The sequence below is a fragment of the Tenrec ecaudatus genome, chromosome 1, assembly GCF_050624435.1.
Source record: "Tenrec ecaudatus isolate mTenEca1 chromosome 1, mTenEca1.hap1, whole genome shotgun sequence".
In the NCBI taxonomy this organism is placed as follows: domain Eukaryota; kingdom Metazoa; phylum Chordata; class Mammalia; order Afrosoricida; family Tenrecidae; genus Tenrec; species Tenrec ecaudatus.
This window is the reverse complement of record NC_134530.1, coordinates 12,790,610-12,803,263: the sequence shown is the minus strand read 5'-3', so window position 1 is coordinate 12,803,263 and position 12,654 is coordinate 12,790,610. Positions and strand designations below refer to the sequence as shown.

General features: G+C 49.6%; 1 long non-coding RNA gene across 1 annotated transcript; it reads left to right on the top strand.

Moving 5' to 3' along the window:
* The first annotated feature begins 296 nt into the window (after positions 1 to 296).
* Positions 297 to 4,169, top strand: LOC142431486 (uncharacterized). Its single transcript, XR_012780833.1, has 3 exons — positions 297 to 822; positions 2,563 to 2,712; positions 3,160 to 4,169. It is a non-coding gene; the product is annotated as an uncharacterized LOC142431486 (long non-coding RNA).
* The last annotated feature ends 8,485 nt before the right edge of the window (positions 4,170 to 12,654 follow it).

The window sequence follows — 12,654 nt, the reverse complement described above, 5'->3', positions numbered from 1 at the left end:
CGCCTTCTGCTCGTTGTATTGGTAGCCCTGCGTCAGGTGACAGACAAGGTGGCCTCTCTTTTATTCAATGCCAGTTTTTTCCCCCACCGGCGGCTCTTACCACGTGACGCCAGGATACCGTGAGGGGGCGTGGCCGGCCTGCGATTGCGAGCGTGCGCGCCTGCGCAGCCGCCATCTTTACGCCCGTCGCTCCGAGTACGTTGGCGGAAGTGGCTTTGCGAGGCTGGCGCGCGAGCGCTCGTAGCAGCGGGATCTGTCAGGGAAGTCGGGCTTCCACCGGGCACGGCTCTGCGGGCCTTACTCCCCGCTCTCCCCCTCTCCCCCAAGCGGCTGAGGGTCCCCGGTGTGCGTGCGACGAGCGGCCGCGCCGAGGCCCTTGTTACCAGTGGCTCAGACCGGGGGCCGGCGTCGTGAGTGAGCGCCTCAGGGCTCGGAGGCCGCAAACTTGCCCTGGGGAGCCCCGGGCCAGCCTTCACGCCCCGAAACCCCCGGGGGGCAGAAACTAAGACCTGGTCTTGGGGGGCGGGCAGCAGCGGAAGAAGCTGGCCCTGTGGGACGCGCCTTCTCTTTGCAACTCCGATTCTCCCCGCTCTTAGGCTGTGCTTCTTAAACGGAGCCCGCGCTGAGCTAGTGTCAGCGGCCCCACACTTGGTGGGGGTCGCTAGGTCGCTTGACAGACCATTCGGCTTCTTCAGGGGCTTCCGAGCAGGAAGTGCAAGCAGTTATTGGAAAGGTTTTCAAAAGGAGAGAAGTCGATCAAGACTTCGGGCTTTGGTAACTCTCTTGCTTGCAAAAACTAAGAGATCGTGCAGCAAAATACAGGTGATGTGCAAACAAGTCTGTTCCCTAACCGAATTGTTAGTTTTGTTGGAAGCACCAGGCACAATTCTTTATGCGACATAGATACCCCAAAAATAATTAAGACCGTGAAATATGTAAAGATATGGGTGGCAAAGATGCATGTAGCACTTAGAGCTGCTTTATCAAGTTTTATTCAGGATTCCGAATAGGTAATTTCACCTGGCATAAATTACTAAAAGGACAAGCCAGGACGCCTGTGTCTCCTGGACACGGTGTAAAGTTACTTTATATTTCTACAGCGATCCCCATCCCCATGTGTAATGTTGGGTGTTTTTCATAAATAATAGTCTGTGTCTTGCTTTTTTTTTTAATTGCCTATACAAAACCTGAGGTTCCAGAAAGATTTGGTAAAAATAGTAGGGAAGAGGTTCAGACCCAATTGAAAAAAGTCCAGGTCGATGGTTCCAGGTCACTGTGGTGATCACTTGGAACCAAAATCGCTGTCTCATTTGAAGCCTCAGCCCATGAGATCACTGCTTTGTTCCTGTTGGACGCTTGAGGCTCAAAAGCAGTGACTTGCCTAAGCTCACAGCGCTACCAAGTGGCAGAACACTGGTAGTTTTTAACTTTGGGACTCAGAGGTTTCCAAAAAGGCACCAAGGTCACATTTCTGAACCTGCTTTGGGCAGTTGGGGGGAGGGGGATCGCATTCCTCAGGCAGTGCCTATCAATGGGGTCACACACCCCTGGAGGCTTGTGGGGTCTTGAAGCCTGTGTGGAGGAGCTCAGGACTGATACCCACAGTTCTTCAGCCCAGGGTTGCTTGAGTGCCTGACAGAGCTGGAGGAGTGGCAATGATCCCCCACTCTTTCCCACCTGGACGATGGCCCTGTTGACCCTGGTTCTTTAACGAGAAGAATGGCTGGACTGGAGTCAAAGGGTCGGTATGTGAGTCCAGGTAGCCTAGAGAAACGAATTCATAGACACGCATGTGTATGAGAGTTTTATATAAAGGGTAATTGTACATTAAGAAAGTATTCCAGCGTAGTCCAAGCCCATAGTCTGATATTAGTCCATATGTCCAATACACCGATCTATAAAGCCCTTTTCAGATTCACAGAACACATGCAATGACGCCTAATGCAGAACAATCACAGGCCAGTTGGTAGAAAGTCTTTGGGTCCAGTGGCGTCGTAAGCATCTCAGCGCTGGTAGGGGTCTCCACAGGGCTTCTCCAGCGTCCAGGGCTGCATCAGGGTAGGTCCATGTGGCTTGTCAGGGATGTCTCACAGGGAGTGAGCAGAGAGAGATCTCTCCCACCTCCAAGGAGGAAAATACAGGAGTTCTCAGGATTCTCTGGAGAAGGCCATGCCCACACAGGTCTCGCGGTTATATCTTGATTGACAGGCCAGACTCCACCCCTTCACTTGTAAGCCTTTCAAATTGACACCAGATTATTTAACTACCACACAGGGAACCAGAACTCCATGAAAAGTGCAGTCTGTGTAGACCCCTGTTCCACTCCACCGAGGGCTGCTGCCTACTTTTCAACTGAACCATCTGGAAAGCTCTGTTATCATACTGCTTGTCCTTATGTCCTTGGTCACCATACCAGACAGACAGCCAAGATGCCATCTGTCCCTCACATCTCTCCAGCTCTCACCTTTCCCCACAGCTGACAACCCCATGCGTGTTCAACCTGTCTTGCCTTCACTGACAGGGCTTTATCACCTTGTCTCCCCATGTCCCTCTTCCACTCAGCAACTTAAGGGTCAAGGTCATCCCTTCGAAGTCCCTCATGGTTCCAGTTGAAGCCCTGTGTGAGAGAACCACCTTTGCCCACACTGCCTCGTACCAGATGGCTATGAGTCGGCATCAGCTGGAGAGCACGTATTCTTCAGTGCCTCCTAGGTGAGCCCCACCTCCCTTCCAACTGGCCCTGCCCCAGGTCTGGACACTCAGAACCTCACTCCTCTGGCCCAAAGGTAGGTTCAGAGACATTTCGCCCAATTGGTTGAGGGACAGGCAGGCCCGGAACTTGTCTGATCTACTGAGAAAAACAGTCTTTCTCCTGGGGCTGCTGGACAGGGAGGACAGGGGCTTCCCAGCATCCACAGCCTGATGTGTCCCTTAGCATCTCACATTCACTGATTGGAGCACTCTCCCACCTCAGGCCTCTGCACTGGCTGTTCCTCTTCCTGGACCACTCTTCCCTTAGTGGGGCAGTTACAGAATCTCCTGTAAACTTGTAGAGGGGTGGAGTCTAGCCTGTCAATCAGGTCACAGCTAGATGACCTCATTTGGAAGCACAAAGGAGACAAATATCTCACTGGAGGCCACATACAATCTCTGCTCCAGCTCCCCAGGAGACATTCCTGTTGACAAGCCACATGGAGCAATGCTGATAGAGCCAGCACCCTGGAGCTGGAAGAGCCACGTGGAGACCCATGTCACCACTGAGAAGCTTCCACCACCAGTGGATCCACAAGACTTTCCATTCACTGGCCTGTGATCTTCCTGCCTTCAGCGTCATTACATGGCTGCTTGAGTTTGAAGAGGAATTTATGGACTAGTATTGACATATGGGATAATATCAGACTTAGGGACTTGATCTGCACTTGGCTGGGATTTTTTTTAATTCATTTTATTGGGGGCTTATACAACTCTTATCATAATCCATACATCCATCCATTGTGTCAAGCACATTTGTACATCTGTTGCCATCATCATTCTCAAAACATTTGCTTTCTACTTGAGTCCTTGATATCAGCTCCTCCTTTTTCCCCTCCCCACTACCCCATGAACCCTTGATAATTTATAAATTATTTTGTCATGTCTTACACTGTCCGACGTCTCCCTGTCCCCCTTCACCCACTTTTCTGTTGTCCAACCCACAGGGAGGGGGTTATATGTAGATCCCTGTAATCGGTTTCCCCTTTCTACCCCACCTTCCCTCCACCCTCCCAGTATCGCCACTCTCACCACTTAGTCTGAAGAGATCATCTGTCCTGGATTCCCTGTGTTTCCAGTTCCTATTTGTACCAGTGTACATCCTCTGGTCTAGCCAGATTTGTAAGGTAGAAGTAGGATCATGATAGTGGGGGGGGAAGAATTTGGGAACTAGAGGAAAGTTATATGTTTCATCGTTGCTACACTGCACCCTAACTGGCTTGTCTCCTCCCTGCGACCCTTCTGTAAGGGGATGTCCAGTTCCCTACAGATGGGTTTGGCACTGAGATGTTTGCTTAATGTACAATTGCTCTTTGATATAAAGTTCTCTTTTACACACATATGAGTGTCTATGAATTTGTTTCTCTGGTCCACCTAGACCAACATACTTAGGTATTCAGAAGTCCCTCCCTCCTCACTTCTCCCAGGTCTGCTCAAATGTCCCCTCAGAAGGACCCGCCTGTTCTGACCACCATCTCCTAGGTGCACTGTCGGATTACCCTAGTTCATTTTTCTACCAAGTATTTTGTGGGGAGAGGTCAAACGCTTACAAACATCCTCCCCAGGGTAGTTAGTCACCAGACTACAGGATAGGCCTCTAGGGCAGTTAGTCAGCCAGACTATATGGCAGGCCTCACTCCCTGCTACTGGGGACAATAAACTATTCCTCCTTGAGGCCTGAGACCAAGCGTTCTCACCCTACCAATAATGATCTCTATCAACTGAGTCAGGGAACAGGCCAAACTGACTGTGACATCCAAAGTTAAGTTATACGCCCATCTTATTAAATGTATACCCCCAATTCCTCCCCTTCCTATTACATGTATGTCCCTAGACCACCCCTTCTCATTACTGTATTACCTATAGGACAGCCCCTTCCAGTGATGTATGTCCTCACCTGTAATTAGGGGGCTTGCACGTCCCCAGAGAATATAAAAGGGGCCGGGACTACCATTAATCTCTCTCTCTCCCTCCACGTGGACCATCAAGTGGGGCTGAGGTGAGCATGCTACCATGAATTGTGTCTGACTCCCATTTATTTCAATACTTCACTTCTATCTCTCATGCTCTCTATGACTTTACTATGATCTTTACTTATTATCGCCATACAATTGTGCCTACCGGACCCATAATGATGTGTTAGGGGCTGGCTTCCCCTGACAGTATTTCTCACCACCTATTATTGTATGTCTTTCCAGAGACTGTGGTTCCCACTACAGAGCTCCTGCCTTAGAGACCCTATAGAGAGCCACTGAGTCTGACTCCACTGGGTGACAGGGGGTTTGGTTTATGAATATGTACCAAGAAGCCCTCGCAGTGCCGTGATTAAACACTTGGCTGGTGGCCATGAGCCAGTCACTCTTCCTGGTGGTGTAATGGTTACACATTGAGCTGTGATCCTCACGGGCGGCAGTTCGAAACCACCAGCAACTCTGGGGGAGAAAGACACGGTTTGTGACTCCTGTACACCGTTAACAGTCTCAGAAATCCACGAGGGGTTGCCATGAGTCAGCATGGACTCGATGGCAGTGCTTTTGACCTGGCCTGGAGTCTCTCTGCAAAAGAACAGCAGAGCAGTCTCACAGCCTTGGTGTCCCAGGGGGCCGGCTCTACTCTCTCTCTCGGGACTGCAGTAGGCTTGGTCTGCGTCTTCCCCACTTGTCTGTGAACTTGTGGTACTAGGATGCCTTGCCAATTGCTATCGTGCTGGAATGTACGCCACTGGCATTTCAGATATCAACCGTTTTCATGGAAGTCCCAGACCAAGAAGAAACACTTAAATGTCTTCTTCTGAAAACTAGCCAATGGAAACGTCTGGTAATTGTTACATTGTCAGGCGCCATGAAGTCCAGGGGAACCGCAGGGACCCTGTGTACAGCAGGACAAATGGCTGCCCGGTCCTGCCTCATCCTGACCATGGTGTTTGAGCCCCTTGTTGCAGCCATGGGGTCAGTCAGTCCACCTCATCGAGAGTCTTCCTCTTTGTCATTGACTCCCTACTTCCCCAAGCAGGATGTCCTTTTCCAGGGACTGGTCGTGCCTGATAACATGTTCAAAGTGTTGCCAGCCTTGCTTCGAAGGAGCATTCTGGCTGTACTTCTTCCCAGACGAATTTGGGTGTTCTTCTGGTGGTCGATGGTATAGTCAATACTCTGCCAGCACTATCACCCCAATGCATCCATCCTTCTGTGGGCTACGATTCTTTAGATCAGTGGTTCCCCCTTTCACAGGGGTTGCCTATGACCATATTTCTGATGTTCTTAGGAACCGAGACACCACGCCTCTATCCATCTCCAGGTGGTTCTACCCACATGCAGATATACCCACATACAAGTACCCAGTCTACACCATGCTTCAAGACAAAATGTCATTGATTTGTCCTTAGAAATAAATATTTCACAATATAGAATGACATGATTTGGGGACTCATCTCTATGCTTTCATGATGTTCAATTGGTAACTATGAAAATACATCCTACAAATCAGAGAGTTACAGGACAATTCATCACAGTAGCAAAATGACAGTGATGAAGTAGCAACGAAAATAATGTTATGGTGGGCGGTCACCACCATCTGAGGAACTGTATGAAAGGGTCGAGGCATGAGGAAGGTTGAGCACCACTGCTCTAGATCACAACAGACCTAGTGCTGGAAAAGGAGGCCCTCTGTTGGAAGCCACAATGGTGCACTCAAACTTGAAGATGACTCAGGACTGGGCAACCCTCTGACATAGAAGGGCACTGTAGTAGTTACATAATCTTGTGTCAGCTTGAGGACATTAAAAGGGGTGAAGTCTAGCCTGTCAGGTTACAGCCTGGTGATGCCTCCTTGTGGGCGTGGTCTTCTCATGAGGATTCTGGGAACTTCCACTCTCTGTGCCTTTGTTTTTTCCTGTGGACAAGCCATGTGGAGCTACACTGAGACATGGAGCCATTGCAGCGGTGACCTGCAGAGAAAGCCCCTGTGATGCTTCCACTGCCGTTGGATCCACAAGACTTCCCATCTACCAGCCTGTGATCTCCCTGCATTCGGCATCATTGCATGTGCTGCGTGAGTCTGAAGAGGACTTTATAGACCAGTATTGGATATATGGGCTAATATCTGACTTCTGGACTTGACCTGGACGACTGTTATGTTTTCTCCATATGCAATTACTCTTTGACATAAAGCTCTCTCATACATATATGAGTGTCACTGAATTTGTTTCCCTAGTCAATTTGAAAACACAGTCACCATGTATTGGAGTCAACTCAACAGGCACAACCACATCGTTCCTTTAGTTGTTTGGGTTTTGCTCAGCAGAGAGTAAACTCTGAGACCAGGGGCCGGGTTCTTACTGTTCCCTCCTGTAGCTTCGCTACCCAGATGCTGCCCTGCAGGGGAGTTGGCCGTCTTATACACCTGAAGCCCGCTGAGGCCCAGGCCAGTCCACATCCATAGGTAAAAGGGAATGCTCCTTTCTCCTTTAAGTCAACTCTTGTTGAAAGAATCCTAAATGTACAAGCTGGTGAATGTTTATGCCCTACACATCTAGGTACCATGCCCTCAAGTAAACAACATTGTCAGTACTGCATGAAACTCTCTCATGTCCTTGCTGGGCAGTTCCTGGCCCTTCAACTTCAAGAAGCCCTGGTGGTATCAAGGGTTATGAGTTGGGCTGCTAACGGCAAGGTCAGCAGTTCAAAACCACCAGCTACTCCAAGGGTGGGGGGGGGGGGAAAGGAGGCTTTCTGCTCCAGCAGAGATTGATAATATCAGACTCTACTTGGAGTGAGATAGGCAGTTCCTCTCCTTACATCATCGGTAAAGTCCTAGAATTTTCTAGAAACAGAAGCATCCAGTAGGGACCCCTTTGTGTCTGCTAGTTGCCCTGTCGAGAATTCTTCCAGCTGGGACCTGACAAGCACCAACTTTCTCAAGTGGCCCCCACCCTCACCAACCCCCATCCCTTACTCTGTTGCAATCTCTCCCTCTTGGTGAAATCACAGAAAGAAATGCTGGCCAAGTCTTGTGGGAACAAGCTGATGGATGGCTGTCTGTTGGGAACTCAGGGGCCATCACATGTTTGAAGGCCATGCAACCAGGAGAAGCTCTGGGGACACATGAGGCTAGGACACCATCACACAGTCCTCCCCGCATTGGGCTATGCTTAGCAGAAAACAATCAAAATATACAGGATAAGTCTGACAGCAGCAGTCACTGTGGGCAAAAATAAAGCCTGGGCACAAGGGCAGGACAGGAGATCATTTAAAGTAGAACTCAGCTCACTGCCGTTGAGTCGATTCCGACTCGCAGTGACCTTAGAGGGCAGGACAGCGCTGTCCCTGTGGGTTTCTGAGACTACCACTCCTTATGGGACTAGAAATCCTTCTCTGTTGTGGGTTACTCCTCTAGCTAACTATGAAGTCAGCAGTTCAAACCCACCAGCTGCTGCTCAGGAGAAAGATGAGGCTGTCTGCTCTCATAAAGATTTAGAGTCTTGGAATTGGTCATCCTCTCACAGAAAGGTCACAAGGAAGGGTCAAGTCCACCGGGGTGCCATATAGCACCGAGGAAACATGCAACATTCCTCTGGTTCCTTGAGGCTTCCTCACCTCCAAGATCATGACCCTTTCAAACCAGCTAGACTGGAGCATGCACACAGAGAAGAGCGGTCAACCTCACGGAATCCAGGACAGATAAACCCTCAGAAACAGAAATGGAGTAACAATACCAAGAGGGTAGGGAGAAGGTGGGGGGTGGTGAAGGGGGAGAAAAGAGGGACCCAATCACAATGATCGATGTGTTATGCCCCCCCCACCAAAGGGGAAGAACAGAAACGTAGGTGAAAGGAGACAGCAGCTGGTATAAGATATGAAAATAATATATGAAATTTATAATTTATCAAGGGCTCACAAGGTAGAAGGGTAGGAGAAGAAGGGAAAAAAGAAGAGCTGAGGGAGGGAGGGGGGAAATGAGGAGCTGATGTCAGGGGCTTGGGCGGAGAGCAAATGTTTTGAGAATGATGAGGGCAACGAATGTACAAATGTGCTTGACACAATGGATGGATGGATGGATGGATTGTGATAAGAGTTGTATGAGCCCCCCCCAATAAAATGATTTTTAAAATAAAGAAGAGCTGATACAAACAGAAAGAAAACATTTAGAAAATGATGATGGCAACACATGTACACATGTGCTTGATACAATTGATGTGTGCATTGTTATAAGAGCTGTTATAAGAGCGGTCATCTAGCCCAGAAGCAACCGAGCCCACACGGAAGCAGCACACCAACATAGGTGACCATGAAGAACAGAGGAGACCAGGTCTCCAACAACAAAGGTGGGGTGGTGGTGAGAATCACATCACCGTGAAAGAGGGGGAGTGCACGATGGGGACCCAATGCCCACCTGTAGACAGCTGGACACCCCTTCCAGAGGGGTAGTGAGGAGGAGATGGGCCATTCAGGGTTCAGTGTAGCAACAATGAAACTCAAAACCTTCCTCTAGTTCCTGAACGCTTCCTCCCCTCCCAATCATCATGACCCCAATTCTACCTTGCCTTGCGGACCTGGTTATACCAGAGCATGTACAGCGGTGCAGTGGGGATCTGGAGGCACAGGGAATCTAGGACAGACGAACCCCTCAACACCAGCGGTGGGAGTGGCGACACCAGGAGGGAAGAGGGTGTAGAAAGGGAGAACCGATCTCGGAGATCTATGTGTAACCTCCTCTCTGGGAGATGGGCAATGGGGAGGCGGGTGAGGGGAGACGCCAGGGAGTGTAAGATAAGATATAATAATTATTTATAAACTATCAAGGGACCAGGGGTGGGATCGGGGAGGGAAGGGAATGGGGGGAAAAAAAGGAAACCGAGCTGATTGCAGGAACCCAAGTGGAAGGTGAATTATGAGAATGACGAGTGCAACGAATGTATAAGGGTGCTTTGCTCAATTGATGTATGTACAGATTGTGATAAGAGCCTTATGAGCCCCAATAAAAAGATTTTTTTAAAATGTAAAAATAAATAAATAAAAATTAAAAAAAAATAAAATGGAAAAAAAAGATGTTAAAAAAAAAAGAGCTGTAAGCGCTCCCGTTAAGATGATTGATTTTTTTTGAAGTCATGAGTTTTATTTTGCAAGCTGTTAAAGTAACCAAAATCATTAACATTTGCAAATACAAAGTAATTAAATTAAAAATCTAGTAAGATAGCACTTAGACAATCTTTTTTTGTTTTTTATGGGTTGAAGTAGTTTTTCATGGAGTTCCCTCCATAGCCTGTGGAAGACATTTCTTTTTTTCCATTAAGATGATTTTAAAAATAAAAATAAAACAGTAGTCTTAGAAACCTGATGGAAGAGCTCTGCCCTCCCCCATAGGATCACTAGAAGTTCACATTACCTTCTTGGCAGTAGGTGGACTATAGCAGAGACCCACAGCCAGCGACTTTCACAAACAGGAATGTATTTTCTCACCATCCAGGAGGCTAGAGATTCCAAATATAACCCCCAGCTCTAGGGAAAGGCATCTCTCCCTGTCCCCTCTGGGGGAAAGTGTCTGGGTAAGTGTCCCCAACAGTCAGAGGTGTCCTTAAGAGCGTCTTTGCTACCATGGAAAATCCTAAAGACAGACGGACAGACCAAGAGAGTGAATGTATTTTCCAATGGGTGAATATATAAGGGGGCTCACAGATCTTTCAAAAGGCATACATGTCATACAGCGAACCTATGCATAGTCGATCTGTAATATCATAAGTGGGTACCTCAATAAACAAGCAATGAGGTGAATCATGGTCTTGACCTAGTGCTAGTTGACCTGGGATGCCCCTGAGCCCTCCACAGGGGAACAATCGAAGATCCTTACCAACAAGTTACATCAAACAGAGTTTGCTACAGTTTGCTACATTTTACGATGGGCCCAGGATAGACCCATCTACCGGTAACCTTCAGGCACACTGAGTAGCCAAGCACAGGAACCATTCATCTTTTATTGTGGCTCCTTTATGACAGTTCCTTTTTGGGGGTTATTGGAAGGGACTGTGTTCAGTCATGAGAATGTGTATGAAGATTTATTTATATCTCATAACCACAAGTGTCTTCCCCTATGGGAGTTGGCCTTCCAGACCCGTAAGGATGTAGCTGCTGGTCCAGCCATTGACCTTGGTGGTCTTCATGGGGAGTGGTTTGCATCTTTGCTCTACTCTACTGTACCTCTGTCCTACTCTCTCCTCTGCATAGGACACACCCTACAGATGTGGTCTCTAAGCAAAGGCCATCCATTCCCAAGTGGGATTAAGCCCCAGGGACCCTCCCTGCCCAGCCACTGCCAGCCAATGCCATCCGACCCATTCCTACCCACGGGCACCCGACAAGGCTGAGTGGAACTTCTCCGGGGGCTTCCCAAGGCTGTGAATCTTGAGGAGGAAGAGACAGCCTCGTTATTCTCCCTAGGAGCGGCTGGTGGGTTTGAACTGCTGACTTCACAGTTATTGGCCCTGTGCTTAACTGACTGGGCAACCAGGGCACCTTAACCACAGGCGTAGTGGGGGGAAGGATGGACATGACATTTAGTGTGGGGCGGGGGTCAACTTAAGTCACAGCACATGCTAAGCCGATTGCTGAGAAAGCTAGTTCAGCAGCAGTCCCTGCAAAGGTCCAGAGGGAGGAAGGGGCTGGCTGGCGTGACCAGGAGGAGGCAGAGGGCACAACTGAGAGGGGACAGGGATGAGAGGGCAGGTAGGTCCTGGAGGGCCCCTGAGGTGGTCCAGGTAGGGATCTTGGCTTTAAGGATGATAGGACCTATGGAGGGGTCTGGACTGAGGGGGGCTAGGATGTCCAAGTTGTCATGTGGTGGAGGGAGGGAGAAAAAGAGGGGCAGCCAGGCAGCTGAGTGGGGATGCTGGGGCTGACATCCAGGCCAGGGGAGCTAGCTTAGGGCGGGTGCCCTGGATGGTAGAGCTCTGGGGAGTGGGGGGCAGCGAGGAGGCAGGGGACTCACTGAGTGACTGAGGAAGGGGCAGTTGGGTTCTGCGCCAGATGCTTCCTTTTAAACACACTGCCTTTCAGACGCCCAGCACAAATCTGCAGATGGTCACCACCCCAGTCTAGGGTACTGGCCCCTCTCCCTGGGCTGCTTCCTTGCCTCCATGGTCCCCACCCATTGGGTCAAGCTCTCAGTTGGACCCACACAGTATCCAGCCTTGGCCCCTGTACTAGTCTGGGTACTTTAGAGAAACAAATCCACAGAAACTCATGTGTAAGAGAGAGTTTTATATAGAAGTTAAGTGCACATCAAGAAAACATCCCAACCCAGTGCTGCCCCAGGCCACAAGTCCAACATTAACCCATAGGTCCACCACCAATCCAGAAAGTTCCCCTCCATCTCACAGAACGGACGCAATGATGCCGACTGTAGGAGGAAAGTCAGTGAACGTGTCAGCATCTCAGCGCTGGCAGGGGTCTCCACATGGCTGCTCCAGCACCCAGGGCTGCATCAGGGCAGGTCCATGTGGCTTCTCCTGAGGAACGTCCTGCAGGAAGTGAGCCCCACCAGCTAAAGCAGGGAACTGGCTAAGGCAGTTGCACCCTGGTCCGACCATCAGAAAGCAAGAGACCCGAGAACTTGAAAGGCGAGGCTCACTGAGCCATTTATCCCTCCACCCTTCAATTAACCTCACATGTGTTTATTGGCCAGGTTGGCACAATAAACTACCTAACCCACTACCACTGCCACATCCCTTCCCACTCCCAGGAGACCCAGACCCAGGGTCTTCCTGTCAGGTTAATTTGCAGTCCACATCTCCGGTCTCCTCATGCCCCACGCTGCACTGGGCACATTCCACTGAGACCAAATAGAATGGGGGTCCGTCTCTTCTCCATGTCCTTCCCTCCACTTAAGTGCACAGCTCTGGCTCCTCCCAGT